This window comes from Pan paniscus, chromosome 2, assembly GCF_029289425.2.
Source record: "Pan paniscus chromosome 2, NHGRI_mPanPan1-v2.0_pri, whole genome shotgun sequence".
Classification (NCBI taxonomy): domain Eukaryota; kingdom Metazoa; phylum Chordata; class Mammalia; order Primates; family Hominidae; genus Pan; species Pan paniscus.
The window spans coordinates 44,422,170-44,438,695 of NC_085926.1; the positions used below are offsets into that span (position 1 = coordinate 44,422,170).

Genomic DNA, 16,526 nt, shown 5'->3' on the forward strand with positions numbered 1-16,526 from the left:
TATTTCCATTTTAGGTATTACAGGTTTTGTTTTGTTTTTTTGAGACGGAGTTTCACTCTTGTTGCCCAGGCTGGAGTACGATGGCGTGACCTCCATTCACTGCAACCTCCGCCTCCTGGGTTCAAGTGATTCTCCTGCCTCAGCCTCCCAAGTAGCTGGGATTACAGGTGCCCGCCACCATGCCCAGCTAATTTTTTGTATTTTTAGTAGAGATGGGGTTTCACCATGTTGGCCAGGCTGGTCTTGAACTCCTGACCTCAGGTGACCCACCCACCTCAGCCTCCCAAAGTGCTGGGATTACAGGCATGAGCCACCATGCTCAGCCAGGTATTAAAGATTAACTTGGTAAGTGGCTCTTAAAAATCGAGGACATTTAATACTGTCAATTTTTATCTACCAATTTGGATTCCTTCTTTCATTAATTTGTCATATATTTATTGAGAACCTACTGTATGTTCCAGTACTGCCTTGAGGCTTCTATAAGGAGACAGATTCGTGGTATGCTAAACAGTGACAGCTGCTACATAGTAATATAAAACAAGAGGCGGGCACCGTGGCTCACGCCTGTAATCCCAGCACTTTGGGAGGCTGAGGCAGGCAGATCACCCGAGGTCGGGAGTTCGAGACCAGCCTGACCAATACGGTGAAACCCCGTCTTTACTTAAAATACAAAAATTAGCTGGGCGTGGTGGCACACGCCTGTAATCCCAGCTACTTGGGAGGCTGAGGCAGGAGAATCACTTGAACCCGGGAGGCGGAGGCTGCAGTGAGCCGAGTTTGCACCACTGCACTCCAGCCTGGGCAACAAGAGTGAAACTCCGTCTCAAAAATAAAATAAATAAAGTAAACAAGGAAAAAGAAAATAAATTTAAGAATAGGAAGGAAAAAAAGAAATTCATAAATTCAATCTTACAGAACACCTAACAATTCGCCTGAGAGTCACAGAAATGTACTCTTTCACATTGTTTCTAATACAAAATCTTGAAAATTGCAAAATACAGTGTTATGTTTTACTATAGTTTACTCTCTGACATCGTAGACTGCTTATGCACTAATTCTTCCTGGATACCAGAAGCCACAGAAAACCTACCGGTGGAATACTTGCCATTTTTCATGCTTTTTGTCAGTTTCCTTTTTAAGTGCATACTGAGGTTTATCTTCAAAACATTCTCATCTTTTCGGCTTACAGTAAGACTTTTTTTTTTTTCTAACCAAAATGTGTCTGCCTTTCATTAAGATAACATAAAAGAGCAGCCTAATTCTTTGGTCCCTGAATATGCACACACATGCATGCACACACACACACGCACACACACACACAACACATGGAGGCTCTCTGAAACTGCTTAATCAAATTACTGCTCAAACCACTCCCTGGCACTTCCTTGCAAAACAACCAACCTAATACTGAGTTTTTAGTTTTGCACTACAAGCCGTTTGAAACAGAATAACATTCTTTCCTGTCTACCACTTTTAAATTCGGAAGGAGACAATACTCTGATCTCTTAGGCCTGTGCAAGTCAGAGTGTGCTACAATCGCTGCAGGTTAGAGCTCTGCCTTTGTTTAAAAACTGCATTTTATATACTAGTTACTTCATTGTGAAAGATAACCACCCTGACAAACAAGATTTTGCTATTTTTCTGCACAAATGTCACTTCACCATTTAGAGCTTCATGCAAATGTGTCTCCTACAGAAAATAAACTGCAAACACGATTTCTTAATTATCCTCGCAAAAAAAAAAATGTTTTAGTGGTGTCATAATGCCAGCACTAATTTTAGCCAAAATAAGAACAAATGCATTCTACAAATTCAGGAGATTATAATTTTTAAAAAGCAGTAGTATGGATATACTTAATGTCACCGAATTACACACTTCCAAATGGTTAAATGGTAAACGTTTATGTATTGTATGGTAAATGTTATGTGTATTTTGGCACAATAGTGTTTCCTCACAATAATACTAACAGGTTTTTTAAAAAGCAAGAGCACGCTCTCATTTCGTAATATATATTTATGGATGTCAGTGTGCAGAATTATGCACAGATATTTTAAATGTCAGGAGGCCTGGAGACAGATTTCAGGATTGCGGCTACTTTTACTTTTCTTCTACTTTCCCGTGTTATCTAATTGTCTCTGATAAATACGCTTTATATGCAGAATTGGATGAAACGAGAAAGCCCGGAGAAACCCGGGCTCCAGATTCTCTACCCCGGACGCCTGGGAGGCAAAGAGGTTCTAGATACGCCCTCAGCGTGGCGGGGGCGGGATCCACCGCCAGACCCCCGCCACGGGCGCAGCCTCCAGGCCGGGCCCCGTCCGCCGCCCGGGTAGGCCCGAGAATGCCGCGGACTTCGGGGAGCCCCGCGCCCGCAATGCCGCCACCCCCACCCCCGCGCCCCGCCAGGCCTCTCACCGACTCCCGCCGCCGAGCGACAATCGGTCCACCCGCCGCCACCGCAGCCGCCCGTCCCGCGCCTACCTCCCGGCGGCTCCAGTCGCGCACGCGCGTCGGCGCCCGGGGCCCTCCGCGGCCTCTCTAGGAAACTGGGAGGCCCAACGTCTCTGCTTCTCTCCGGCTCCAATGCGGCGGGCGGCGGGGCTTGTCCAACATCCCTCACCTCCCTCAGTTGGACACTTCCCTTCCACGCTCGGATGCCCAGCCGCGCCTGTTTTCTTGCATCCTTCCTGTCGTGTCTGCGGGGCTGCCCTGAAGGCCTCTTTCCCTCCAGGGAAGAAAGGGATCCAAAGCTAGGGGTGAAAATAGGGCCAGCAGTATCTAGCAGACTGGTCCTGGCCAGGAGAAGGGGTTAAGGGAGCCACTCATTCTTCGCCTGGGTACACTTCAAAGAGGGGAACCAGATCCTACGGGAAGCTAGGTGCCAGAACTCCTGCCTTTCCAAGACGAGCTCATCCCCATCATCACCATACCCAGGAATACTTGTTCATAGCCAGCTCAGAGGTGCACCATACTTTAGCTTCCCACGGCCTTCACTCGTTTTCTCCTGTGGGTGAATTCTAACTAGGCTCGCCTGGTGAGTGAACAATGATGCCATTGCCCAATAATATGTGGAATCTGGGAGGAGTAGGTTGGGGGTAGGGGGTGGAGGGGCTGCTTGAAGAGGAGGTGAAGCAACCTGGAGAGGTTGCCCACCCCCTGTAGGAGCAAACGTCATCTATTGCCAGTGCCAGAGAACCTTGAGGGTGCACAGCCAAAGCCATAAGGCCATCTGCTGCCATTGGAGGGCATGCTACAAGCTGCTGTCCTGGTAGTCCTCTGGTTTGTGCTTCCTAGTGGCAGGCTGCAACATGTTGACGATTGATCTTTCAGATGGGCATTGATGATGCCCATCTGTGCCCTGAGGCTTTGCTTTACTCATCTGATCCACCCCTTTTTAATGCCCCAGTCACCAAAGATGGAAACAGAGAATAGATCCTGAACACCAGGAAGACGGTGACGAGGTGATAGAGAAACAGATGGCACATTCAAACAAGGTAAGTGGGGAGAGTTCACAAGGGGCGATTTACACAAAGTGGACAGGGTTAAGGAAATGCAACACGGAGTGGTGCAGAATCCCATGGCTAGCAACATTTAGAAGCTATTCTCACCCCTAGGAGCAGGCCATCTGAGAGAAACTGTGGCTTTCAGTTGAGGGCTACATCCAAGCCATAGTCCAGCACAAAGGAAGCTGAGGTAATAAATAACCTGAACCCAGCTTTCTTCTGATCTCCTGCCAGGGCTTCCCATTGGCCCAACTCAACTGGAAGCCAGAGGGCAATCCAGGAAACTCAGTCTCCCAAGTGTCACAGCAGGGTTGAGGACTGAGACTGAATATGGAGGGGCAATTGGAAAATATCCAACACATACAAAAAGGAAAATAGAAACTGCTTGTCAATGCCTAATTTGTCCATTAATTTCCACTCGATATAATGTTCTTGAGTGACTCAGAACCACCCATAGTGGTGAGAAGAGTTTTCAAGTTTTGTTTGAGAACAAAATTTTCCCATCATAGAAGAGTTTGAGCAGGTTCTCTGTGTTTGGGATGTACTTACTGGATGTTTTTCAACGTGATAGGTGGTTAGCATGGATAGCACCCACATTTAGTGTGATCAAACAGATCAACCAGATTGGCTTCACCAGCACTTGCAAAGTTCGGGAAGCAGCCACTGGGAGTGCAGCTCTGATTTTAAGACCTATACAGCTTTTTGAATCTTGAAGTTCTGCCAATACCTGATTTCTCCGAGTGCCACAGCACTCGAGCCTATAACCATGAGGTTTCTTCACTTTTCTGGTAGGAGGCATATTCTTGCTAGCTGTACTTCCTGAGCACTGTACTCTTTCAGATCGGGGCAGTTTGCTTAGTAAAAGCCCTAGGTAAGATTCTCAAATTCTCATGTGCATATGAATACAAATCACTTGGGATCTGGTTAAACTGTAGATTCAAATTCAGGAGGTCTGGGGAGGGACCAACGAATATTTTTAACAAACTTCCAGGTGTACCCATGTTGCAGTTCTTGGACCACACTTGGAGAAGCAAAGAACTGTGCATGTAAATCAGTGGTTCTTAACTTTGCTGCAGATTAGAATCCTCCTCAGAGCTTTTAAAAAGTCCATACCTCATATCAATTCAATCCAAATCTTTGTGGGTGAGACACTGACAAGCCTAGATTTTAAAATCCCTAGATGATTCCAACATTTGAGAACCTGGAAGTAGATAATTATCCTTTTACCCTGATTCCTTGCTACATGTAAAAACCACATGCTAAAGGATTGCATGTTCATTTGCTTCTTTGTTTTGGAATTTAAAGTGCATCAGGATTCTGCCTTTCAAACAGAAGGGGGAAATTTCCTCCTTAATTTTTTTCTTCTTATTTTGAAATGGGGAAGAAAAAATTGGGGTGTTGAGATGGGGATCTGGAATGTGACTTGAGAAAAGAGATAAGATGTTAAAACTAAGAATCAGTTGTGGGCAAACAAATTGGCCTGGTAGGATTTTCACTCCTTTTCTGGCCTCAAACTCAGCCCCTTCTCTGTAGTTTGAAGGAGGCAGGTTGAAATATTAGGATGAAAATAAAATAGAGCAATGTATCTGAGGATGGTGATTACTGTGATCCATTGGAATAGTGTACTCTTCTATAAGAAAAACATAAAACAAATGTTTAAGCAGTTAAATTATGTGTAATTGTGGCCATTTGAAATATATTACATATTATATCATATAATTAATCTTCTCTGAATTCCCCCTTCTGCCTCTAATTCTAAGATATTGAAAAATACATTTTAATGAGATTTTAGAAGGTGATCCAACTTTAAATGAATTTTAAAATTATCATTTATATCAAAGAAATACTGATGCATTTAGTACTAATGAAGGACTTAAAATGAAAAATTGAACTCAACTCCCTCCTCCACCCTCCATCTTTTTCTGCAGAGGATATTCCTTGCATCTGAACATAAAAGTAGAGAAAGAGAGAGGATCAGGAAGCCAGGAGAGAATATACACGAATTTAAACTTTATTGGTAATGGAGGGGGTGAAAGAATCTTTGAGTCAGGCCATAGCCATGAGGAAGAAAAACTATGGAATCTTTGTTTTTATGCATTGCTATACCTCAAGTACTTAGAACAGCACTGACTACATAGTATGTACTCAATAAACATTTGTTGACTAATCAATCTTCTCTATGTCTAACCCAGGCCCTTAGGAGGTTTCTATTGTGATAATAGCCAAATCCTCAAACAGGCCAGATTTAGCTGGCATGATAACGAAGGCCCCTCTGCTTTAATCCTTACAAGGAAAGTAATCTGAAATAACTAATGCCAACCAGTCTGCTTTTGGTTCCCTATTTTTGCTTTCTTTGGCCTTTTTCTGCTTATAAAGCCAATCTCCTCTGTTCAGCTTATCAGAATACCCGTTCTATTTTATAGAATGAGATGTTGCCCGAATCTAGAATCACTAACAAAACCTAATTTGGTCTTTATTAGTTATTTATTTATTTATTTATTTTTGAGACGGAGTCTCGCTGTGTCACCAGGCTAGAGTGCAGTGGCACGATCTCAGCTCACTGCAAGCGCTGCCTCCTGGGTTCAAGTGATTCTCTTGCCTCAGCCTCCTGAGTAGCTGAGATTACAGGCGCCCACCACCACACCCAGCTAATTTTTGTATTTTTAGTAGAGACAGGGTTTCACCATGTTGGCCAGGCTGGCCTTGAACTCCTGATCTCAGGTGATCCACACACCTCAGCTTCCCAAAGTGCTGGGATTACAGGCGTGAGCCGCTGCACCTGGCCTAATTCAGTCTTCAAACTAAATTTGTCATAATTTCATCTTTTGACAACTGCTTCTGTCCTGCCTTTTTTTCACTTGCCATTCTAATGTCAAGTGTTTTTTATCACATCACTAAATAATCTTCAAAATTTTATTTTTCCTCAGGGCCCTGAAGTGATCCTCCTCCTGTTCACTGACACCCATTGCCAAGAGAGAGAGAAAAAAAGAGAGAGAGAGAGAAGCAGAAGAGAGGAGAGGGTGCTGGCCTTATTAGAGAAAGAATGTAAGGGGAAAGAAAACAATCATGTTAGCTTTGATTTCTGTAATAAGTCTGTATCACAGACAGGCTTAGAAAGCAAAGCTTTGGCATTACAAGAGCCCATGAGGGAGCAAAGCTCTCTTATAGAAAGTCTGAGGCCAGGCACAGTGGCTCACACCTGTAATCCCAGCAATTTGGGAGGCCGAGGCGGGCGGATCACGAGGTCAGGAGATCCAGACCATCCTGACTAACACGGTGAAACCCCGTCTCTACTAAAAATACAAAAAAATTAGCTGGGCGTGGTGGCGGGCGCCTGTAGTCCCAGCTACTCGGGAGGCTGAAGCAGGAGAATGGCGTGAACCCGGGAGGCGGAGCTTGCAGTGAGCCGAGATCACGCCACTGCACTCCAGCCTGGGCGGCAGAGCAAGACTCCGTCTCAAAAAAAAAAAAAAAGAAAAGAAAAGAAAAAAAAGTCTGGAGGTGGAAGTTCCAAGACTTGAGACAACTAATAGAATTAGTTCATGATGTGTTATCATTCCAATGGCACCAACAACTCACTCACCACCTGTGCCCCAGGCAAACCTGCTCCTCCTGCTTTCCTTATTCTCTATCTGAAGAAAGAAGTAGGAAGTGTCAGTATGGGTACTGGAAGCCACATCTATCTATACTCATTCATTCTTCCATTCACAAAGAATTTACTGATTATGCACTATGTGCTAGATACTGTTCCCGACCTGGGGTATATCAGTCACCAGGTGTCAAGCAACTGACACCTGTTTCCACCTCCAACAGAGAAGTCCCACTGGGTAGAGGACATCAGAGCATAAAAATGAGTACCACCAAAACCAGCAGTCCTACGATGTTAAGCCACTGCAGGGTTTGAAGGTTTGGGGGTTGTCAAGAAAGACAAGACTTACACAAGCACTGGATGGAACATTTTACTCACACAGAGAAGAGACAGAGTAAGATCAGCTTCAATAGGGAGCATTGGTTCCCCATGGCCAGTGGGACTTGCCCTGCAACCAGGACAGACAGATGGTCTGCATACACTCTTTGTGTGTTGCCTGGGAGGGACCCCATTCCCTTCCCACTGAGAACAGATACAGCAGTGGGGTTGGGCTGGTACCATATGATGCACATGTTTAAGCAGAACAAAGAAGTACATGTCAAACCTGGAACAGGAAAAGATATTGCCAAACAGGGCAGTGAGCCCAGCACAGGGTGTGGAGGCTCTTTATCACCATGTAAGTAAAAGTTCCAAGCCCGAGGCACATTCTTTGAAACTGCAAGGTTTGACAGGCTGTGCAGGACTGTCTTTCCCAGCAGTTTACCCACTGACCCTTGCTTGGCTGCTGAAATAGCAGATAAAGCATACTGAATCTAGCAGACCACCATCCGCCCTGAATTTGGAGGCAAAGCTGGGTCTGATGGGGCCTGAACAACCCCTATGGATTAGGTTTGCTCACAGAATCTTCCTATCACTTTTTAAAATTAATAACCCTTATTTTTTAAATCTATTTATTTATTTATTTTGAGACCAGGTTATGAGACTGGCTAATTTTTGTATTTTTGGTAGAGATGGGGTTTCACCATGTTGCCAAGGCTGGTCTCAAACTCCTGGGCTCAAGCAATCCACTCTCCTCAGCCTCCACAAGTGCTGGGATTACAGGCATGAACAACTGCACCTGGACAACCCTGATTTTTTAGAGCAGTTTTAGGTTCACAGCAAAATTGAACACAAAGAACAGAGAGTTCCCAATTCACTCTGTTTCCATACACACATAACCTCCCCCTATAGACATCCCAAACCACAGTGGTACATTAGTTACAGCCAAATATGTGTGTGTGTGTGTATATAAAACATATATAATATATAATATAATATATAAAAAATATAATATATAAAATATAATATTATATAATATATAATATATAATTATATATAATATATAATATAATACATATTATATATAATATAATATATTATATTATATATGATATAATATATATTATATGATATAATATATAATATATATGATATAATATATAATATATATTATATATGATATATATTAGATATAATATACACAAATATATGTTATATATATACACACATATATATTTGTTGTTGTTGTTTGTTTGGTTTTGTTTTTGGTTTTTCAGGGTCCCACTCTGTTGCCCAGGTTGGAGTGCAGTGGTACAATCACACAGCTCACTGCAGCCTTGACCTCCCAGGCTCAAGCGATCCTCCCACCTCAGCCCCTGAGTAGCCGGGACTACCGGTGCAAGCCACTACACCTGGCTATTTTTTTTGTATTTTTGTAGACACAAGGTTTTGCTATGTTGCCCTGGCTGGTCTCAAACTGCTGGACTCAACAATCCACCTGCCTCAGCCTCCCAAAGTACTGGGATTACAGGCATGAGCCACCACGCCAGGCCAAGACTTTATATTGAGGTTCACTTTTGGTGTTATACATTCTATGGTTTTTGACAAATGTATAAATACATGTATCCACATACATGTATTCTGTGTCATATGGAATAGTTTCCAGAATAGTGTGGTGGTGCACACCTGTAGTCTCAGCTACTTGGGAGGCTGAGGCAGGAGGATGGTCTTGATCATTATAACTTTATAGTAAGGCTTAAAGTCCAGTATAGTCAGTCCTCTGACTTTGTTCTTCTACTTCAACACTGAGTTGACTACTCTGGGTCTTTTGCCCTCCATGTAAACTTTGGAATCAGTTTACTGATAACCATAAAATAGTATTATACAGAATAGTTTCACTGCCCTAAAAATCCTCTGTGCTCTCCTTATTCATCCCTCCCTCCTCCCTGTGGCAACCACTGATCTTTTTACCATAGTTTTGCCTTTTCCAGAAGGTCATACAGTTGAAATCACACAGTATGCAGTCTTTTCAGATTGACCTTTCCTGTGTCTTTTTTTTTTTTTTTTTTTGAGAGACAGAGTCTTGTTCTGTTGTCCAGGCTGGAGTGCAGTAGCACAATCATAGCTCACTGCCACCTCGATCTCCTGGACTCAAGCAATCCTCCTGTCTTGGCCTCCTGAGTAGCTAGGACTACAGGCATATGCCACCACACCCAGCTAATTTTATTTTTTTATTTTTAATAGAGACGAGATCTCACTATGTTGCCCAGGCTGGGCTCCATGTCTTTTCATGACTTGATAACTCATTTCTTTTTAGCAGTGAATAATATTCCATTGCCTGATATACCACAGTTTATTTAACCACTTAGCCTCTGAAAGATACCTTGGTTGCTTCCAACTTTTGTCAGTTATGAATAAAGCTGCTATAAACATCTGTGTGCAAGTTTCTGTGTGGACATAAATTTCCAATTCATTTGGGTAAATACCAAGGAGTACAATTGCTGGATCAGATGGTGAAGTATTTTTGGTTTTATAAGAAAGCAGCCAAACTGTCTTCCAAAGTTACGGTACCATTTTACATTCCCACCACCAATGAGTGAGAGCTTCTATTTGCTAGTATCCTCACCATCATTTGGTATTGTCAGTGTTTAGATCCAGAATAGGTGTGTCACAGTGTCTCCTCTCACTGTGATTTTAATTTGCGATTCCCTAACAACATATGATGCTGAAGATCTTTTCATATGCATACTTGCCATCTTCATACCTTCTTGGCAAGGTGTGTGTTCAGGTTTTGGTGATTTTTTAAATTATTTATTTATTTATTTTAGAGATGGGAGATTTCACTATGTTGCCCAGGCTGGTCTTGAACTCCTGGGCTCAAATGATCCTTCTGCCTCAGCCTCCCAAAGTACCGGGATTGCAGGCATGAGCCACCACGCCTGGCCTTGTTGATCTTTTAAGTTGAGTTGTTCATTTTCTTATTGTTGAGTTTTAAGAGTTCTCCATATTTTTTGGATAACAGTTCTTTTTATGTCTTTTGCAAACATCTTCTCCCAGTCTGGGGCCTGCCTTCTCATTCTCTTGACAGTAACTTTTGCAGAGCAGAGTTTTTAATTTTAACAAAATCTAGCTCATCAATTATTTCTTTCATTATTGTGCTTTTGGTGTTGTATCTGAAAAGTCATTAGACCTATCCAAGGTCATCTAGATATTTTCCTATGTTCTAGGAGTGTTCTAGTTTTGTGGTTTACATTTAGGTGTATGGTTCATCTTGATTTTTGTGAAGAGTGTAAGATCTGTTTCTAGATTCAAATTATTTTTTTTTTAATTTTTTGAGACGAAGTCTCACTCTGTCACCAGGCTGGAGTGCAGTGGCGCAATCTTGGCTCACTGCAACCTCCGCCTCCCAGGTTCAAGTGATTCTCCTGCCTCAGCCTCCTGAGTAGCTGGAACTACAGGTGTGCGCCACTACACCCAACTATTTTTTTTATTTTTAGTAGAGATGGGGTTTCACCATGTTGGCCAGGATGGTCTTGATCTCTTGACCTCGTGATCTGCTGGCCTCAGCCTCCCAAAGTGCTGGGATTACAGGCATGAGCTACCACGCCCAGCCTTAGATTCAAATTGTTTTTGGCATGTGGATGTCCATATGTTCTAGCACCATCTGTGAAAAGACAACTTTGTTGCATTGTATTGCCTTTACTCTAACTTTGCCATAGATAACTTGGCTATATTTATGTGCACCTATTTCTACACCCTCTATTCTATTCCATTAGTCCAGTTGTTTATTCTTTCACCAATACCACGTGACCTTGATTACTATAGCTTTATAATAAGTCTTGATCTCAAGTAGGGTCAGTCCTCTAACTTTGTTCTTCTATGTCAATAAAGTTGATTACTCTGGGTCTGCTCTCCATGTAAACTTTGGTATCAGTTTATTGATATCCATAAAATAACTTGCTTAGATTTTGATCAGGATTGCATTGAATCTATAGATCAAGTTGTGAGGAAGTGCATCTTGACAACATTTAGGCTTCCTATTCATGAACATCTAAATATAAATCTCTCCATTTATTTAGTTCTTTGACTTCTTTCATTGGAGTTTTGTAGTTTTCCTCATATAGATCTTGTACATATTTTGTTAGATTTATACCTATGTGTTTCATTTTGGGGGGTGCTAATGTTAATGGTAATTTTTTATTGTTTTTGAGACACAGTTTCACTCTTGTTGCCCAGGCTGGAGTGCAATGGCGCGATCTTGGCTCACCACAACCTCCGCCTCCTGGGTTCAAGCAATTCTCCTGCCTCAGCCCCCGGAGTAACTGGGATTACAGGCATGCACCACCACGCCTGGCTAATTTTGTATAATTTTCTTTTTTGAGACGGAGTTTTGTGTTTTAAATTTCAAATTCTACTTGTTCATTGCTGATATATAAGGAATTGACAGACTTTTGTACATTAACCTTGTATCCTGCAACCTTGCTATAATCACTTAATAGTTTCAGGATTTTTTTTGTTTTTTGGATTTTCTACATAGACAATCATTTATCTGTGAAAAAAAGACAGTTTTATTTCTTTCTTCCTAATCTGTACACCTTTTATTACTGTTTATTGTCTTACTGCACTAGCTAGGACTTCCAGTACTATGCTGAAAAGCACTGGTGAGAGGTGACATCCCTATCTTGTTCCTGTTCTTAGCAGAAAGGCTTCTAGGTTCTCATCAAGTATAATGTTAGCTGTAGGTTTTTTGTAGATGTTCTCTATCGAGTTGAGAAAGTTACTCTCTATTCCTAATTTGCTGAGAATCCCTGCCACTTTGATACAGCACTTCACAAGATCACTGGGAGAACCTGGGCTAGGAGGATAATCAGGCCTCCCTAGAGGATGGTGCTCAGCCAGTAACCCAAGTGCCCGGAATAAGGCAATTGAAATTGAAGAATTCAACAAATGAGTCTAAAGGGGACTGCAGGTATAGAGCAGATAACTATCCTGCCTGAGCATAGATCTTCTGTAGCTCAGTTTCTACTTTCTCTGAATTAATATACACAGAACAATAGGTTTAGCAATAGCATGATTCCACTAGCAGATAATCAAAAGCTGTTTAATTGTCCATTACCACCTTGCTAGCTAGTTTAGTGAGCCTCATTGGTCTTGGATAGCTTGGGCAGCAGCATTAGTTATTTCTACCATGGTTAAGGTTAAGGACAGGTTGTGCACTATTTTTTCAAGAGTCTATATACTGATGCCTGGTATTAGAATGTGAACTGGGCCAGGCATGGTGGCTCACGCCTGTAATCCCAGCAATTTGGGAGGCCGAAGTGGATCACCTGAGGTCAGGAGTTTGAGACCAGCCTGCCCAACATTGCGAAACCCGTCTCTACTAAAAATACAAAAAATTAGCCAGGTGTGGTGCCACGCACCACACTCGTGGTGATCCCAGCTACTCGGGAGTCTGAGACAGGAGAATCGCTTGAACCTGGGAGGCGGAGGTTGCAGTGAGATGAGATCGCACCATTGCACTCCAGCCTGGGCAACAAGAGCAAAACTCTGTCTCAGAAAAAAAAGAATGGCTGGGCGCAGTGGCTCACGCCTGTAATCCCAGCACTTTGGGAGGCCAAGGCGGGCAGATCACCTGAGGTCAGGAGTTTGAGACCAGCCTAACATGGAGAAACCCCGTCTCTACTAAAAATACAAAATTAGCCAGGCGTGGTAGCACATGCCTGTAATCCCAATTACTAGGGAGGCTGAGGCAGGAGAATCGCTTGAACCTGGGAGGTGGAAGTTGTGGTGAGCCAAGATCACGCCATTGCACTCCAGCCTGGGCAACAAAAGTGAAACTCCATTTCAAAAAAAAAAAAGAATGTGAACTGCAGAATTAAACCAGCTGTTGGTTTGTTCTCCTGGGAGAGTGCTACAAGTCATTCTGTGGCAGGTTAGCAGAGCAGGTCCCTTCTAGCTCTCTGTACAGTTGTTGACATGGACAGTGGGCCCTAGGATTCCAAGGCAACAAGATCCTTCTGGAGATAGACATTGAGGCCCACAGAGGAATTCATAACCTAGAAGGGCACAAGTGACACCTGTCAGGCATTTGTTGTTATAGTCCTGGTCAGTCCATTTATATACAGTCTCAGCCTGTTTTTGCCCCATAGTTGCAGGGTGAGAAAAACTACATGTGGTACATCCACATCTGAAGTGCCAATATAAGTCAGTAATGCCCACGCCAATATGGGAGTCCTTTTGTCATATCATAATATTAAAGCAGGATACTCTAGCGTACGCCTGCATGCGGACTTGTTTCAAGGGAGTCACTCAGCAGTTTGAGCCACTGATAGCTTAGAATGTGAACTGGGCCAGGCGTGATAGCTTGAGGAAAGTCCGAGACACTGGGTAACAGCCAGGCCATTACAATGGAATTATAGGATAGGAGAGACTTCAGTAACAACTCCAGCATTGTTTGCTTGCCTCCTTCTCACCACAGCTGTACTGCTTCTTATCCAGATGTTGTCATGCCAGGCATGGCAGAGTCTTCTGTGAGACTGAGCAAGGTAAAAATTGATGATCCCACATGCCCCACCCCATGAAACTCCCCAGCCAGATGCTCTTGTCCAGTGGCATGGGGCGAGTATTCTGATTTCTGAGGCTGTAACTTATGCAGGGATCCATCACGCCTGTTACTTGACCTAAACCTTCAGCCTTGGTCATCCAACCTGGGGAGAGAGATCACATTCTGAAGAAATTTGGCATATCTTATAATATTGCCCACTTTGGGATCAGAAGTCCTGGTTACAACTGGAGGAACATTAGTTCCTCAATATTCTGTCAATGCTTTCCCTGTCCCCATGGGGTCCCACAAGAGAGAAATGCCCAAAGGTACCATTGCCTCCAGATTTAAATGAGGAGGCTCACTGGTGGCTCTAGTGGGTAGTGATTTCCAGCAGGAAGAAAGAAGAAAAAGAATGCCTGGGAGCTGGACGTGGTGGCTCACGCCTGTAATCTCAGCACTTTGTGAGGCTGAGGTGGGCGAATCACCTGAGGTCAGGAGTTCAAGACCAGCCTGGCCAACATGGCGAAACCCCGTCTCTACTAAAAATACAAAAATTAGTCAGGCATGGTGGGATGCGCCTGTAATCCCAGCTACTCCGGAAGCTGAGGCAGGAGAATCGCTTGAACCCAGGAGGTGGAGTTTGCAGTGAGCCGAGATCGTGCCACTGCACTCCAGCCTGGGTGACAGAGTGAGACTCTGTCAAAAAAAAAAAAAAAAAGAATGGCTGGGTATACTCAGATTGGGATTTCATAGGCTCAGCCTAATCAAGGGATTGCCTGGTCCTCCACCTGTCGCAAGTTCAGTATTTCCCAACATGCATTGCAGTGATGTGTTTCTCTTCCACTGCAGTGTCTAGTGTTCAGATGGCCTTTGTGAGGTGGGGGTACCACCCACTAAGTTGTTCTCCCTAATGGCTTTTGCATAGTTGTTGTTTGAGCCACCCATTCCATCATTTTTTTTTCTTCCTAATTTTTTTTTCAAGTTCTACCATTCCATCATTCTATCAACCCATTCACCAGGTAACGTTAGGGAGTATAAAAGGTCCCATCATATGTCATGGGAAAATGCCCATTACTGTGTAGCTTGTGCGGCAGCAAATGTGGTGGCCTTGATTGGCTTGGAATCCTGCTAGGTATCAGAATACAACAGAGGTGTTTCTCTAAAGCCATAATAGTGGTTTCCACATCTACATGGCATACTGGAATGGTGGTCTCATCTCCAGAACGTGTACCCATGGCAGTGAGGCTTCACCAGAATCCATGTCTGGGAGCTAGCTGTCCAATGTGGTCAATATCACACTGGCATGGGCCCTCTGTCCAGATGATGTGTCCCAGTTCACCACATTGTACGGCCTGGGCTAAAGGCAGGCCTCACATTACTGTACTGGATCTTTGGCTTCCATCTCTTTTAGGGCAAGTCCTCGTGATGTGGCCCGTTCTTGCATCTGAGGTGGACTTCCATGTCCCATTCTGTGGTAGATCCCATGGATAATTTTGGCCATTTTCTGAGCACATACTAGATCAGCCTGTGAGTTCATGTTCTCTTTTGAATGGTCCTATGCCATAAGTGACAAGTAGGTCTCTTTCCTAGTTCACAAACTGCTGTCATAGTCCTTGTCTCTACATAGAGGAGCCCTTAATGGTCCAATCATTAATCTGCCAGTCACTGGACATATGGCTAGTCCATTTGTAATGGCCCATAAGTCTGTAAATGTGTAGCAGAGAATTGCTGTTATATTTTCCTGAACAGCCATCACCACAGCAGAGTTCACCCAGAGTACTGGGCAGAGTATCCTTGTCTGGTCTCAGTCAAAAGATGACTATCCTTAGGATGTGTCTTAGTCTACTTGTGCTGCTATAGCAGAATGCCTGAGACTGGGTAATTTTATAAATAGAAATTTAATTTCTCACAATTCTGGAGGTGGGAAGTCCAAAATCAAAGTCTCCATTTCCACAATGGTGCCTTGAACATTGCACTCTCCAGAGGGAAAGAGCACACTGTTCCTCACATGGCACAACAGCAGAGGAAAGCAAACCCACTCTCATAAGCCCTTTTTATAGGGACATTAATCCATTCCTGAGGGTAAGCCTTCATGACCTAAACACCTCCCTTAGGCCCCATCTCCCAACACTGTTGTATTGGGGATTTTTTGTTTTTTAGACACAAGGTCTTGTTATGTTTCCCAAGCTGGTCTTGAACTCCTGAGCGCAAGCAATTCTCCCACCTCAGCCCATTTTGGAGGCGACAAAACCATTCAATCCATAGCAAGATGGACGGCTACAGCAGACCATTCGAGTTTATCAGCTTTGAGTTTCACAGCTCCCTCAGTGAGCCAACTCATACCATCAGCTGGAACATCTTTGAACCATGGGCTGCACCTAGCTAAGGGAACATCCCCTATGGGCTGTTCGGCGTCCTCTGGCAAGACAGTTACTTCATGGAGTTGGCAGACCCCCTGGGATCCCAATCAGGCTCCATCTTATATGTAACATTTCCATTTAATGATGGTACTTGGCTGAACCTGTCGTGTTTTATTAGGATTAGTGAGCACTGTGAAAAAAATAAAATCAGA

At 43.5% G+C, this 16,526-nt stretch overlaps 1 protein-coding gene and 1 long non-coding RNA gene across 7 annotated transcripts in view; one reads left to right on the forward strand and one right to left on the reverse strand.

The window, feature by feature from the left end:
• The window catches only part of ZNF445 (zinc finger protein 445), a 40,299-nt gene extending 37,705 nt beyond the window's left edge, over window positions 1-2,594 (reverse strand). For 2 of the 5 annotated variants that reach the window (XM_063602763.1, XM_055109758.2), the window contains exon 1: window positions 2,416-2,496. The gene's annotated coding sequence lies outside the window, so the exon portion shown is untranslated. Of the gene's footprint in view, window positions 1-2,415 lie in introns of all 5 variants that reach the window. The other 3 variants (XM_057301699.2, XM_008961515.5, XM_008961516.5) reach the window with 2 other exon arrangements.
• A 304-nt stretch (window positions 2,595-2,898) lies between these two features.
• Window positions 2,899-9,844, forward strand: LOC103784589 (uncharacterized). Of its 2 annotated transcripts, XR_004670530.3 has the most exons (4): window positions 2,899-3,034; window positions 3,407-3,494; window positions 6,431-6,548; window positions 8,688-9,844. It is a non-coding gene; the product is annotated as an uncharacterized LOC103784589 (long non-coding RNA). The 2 variants fall into 2 exon arrangements; XR_610271.4 differs by lacking the exon at window positions 8,688-9,844 and having other exon boundaries at window positions 6,431-8,371.
• Window positions 9,845-16,526: the final 6,682 nt, after the last annotated feature.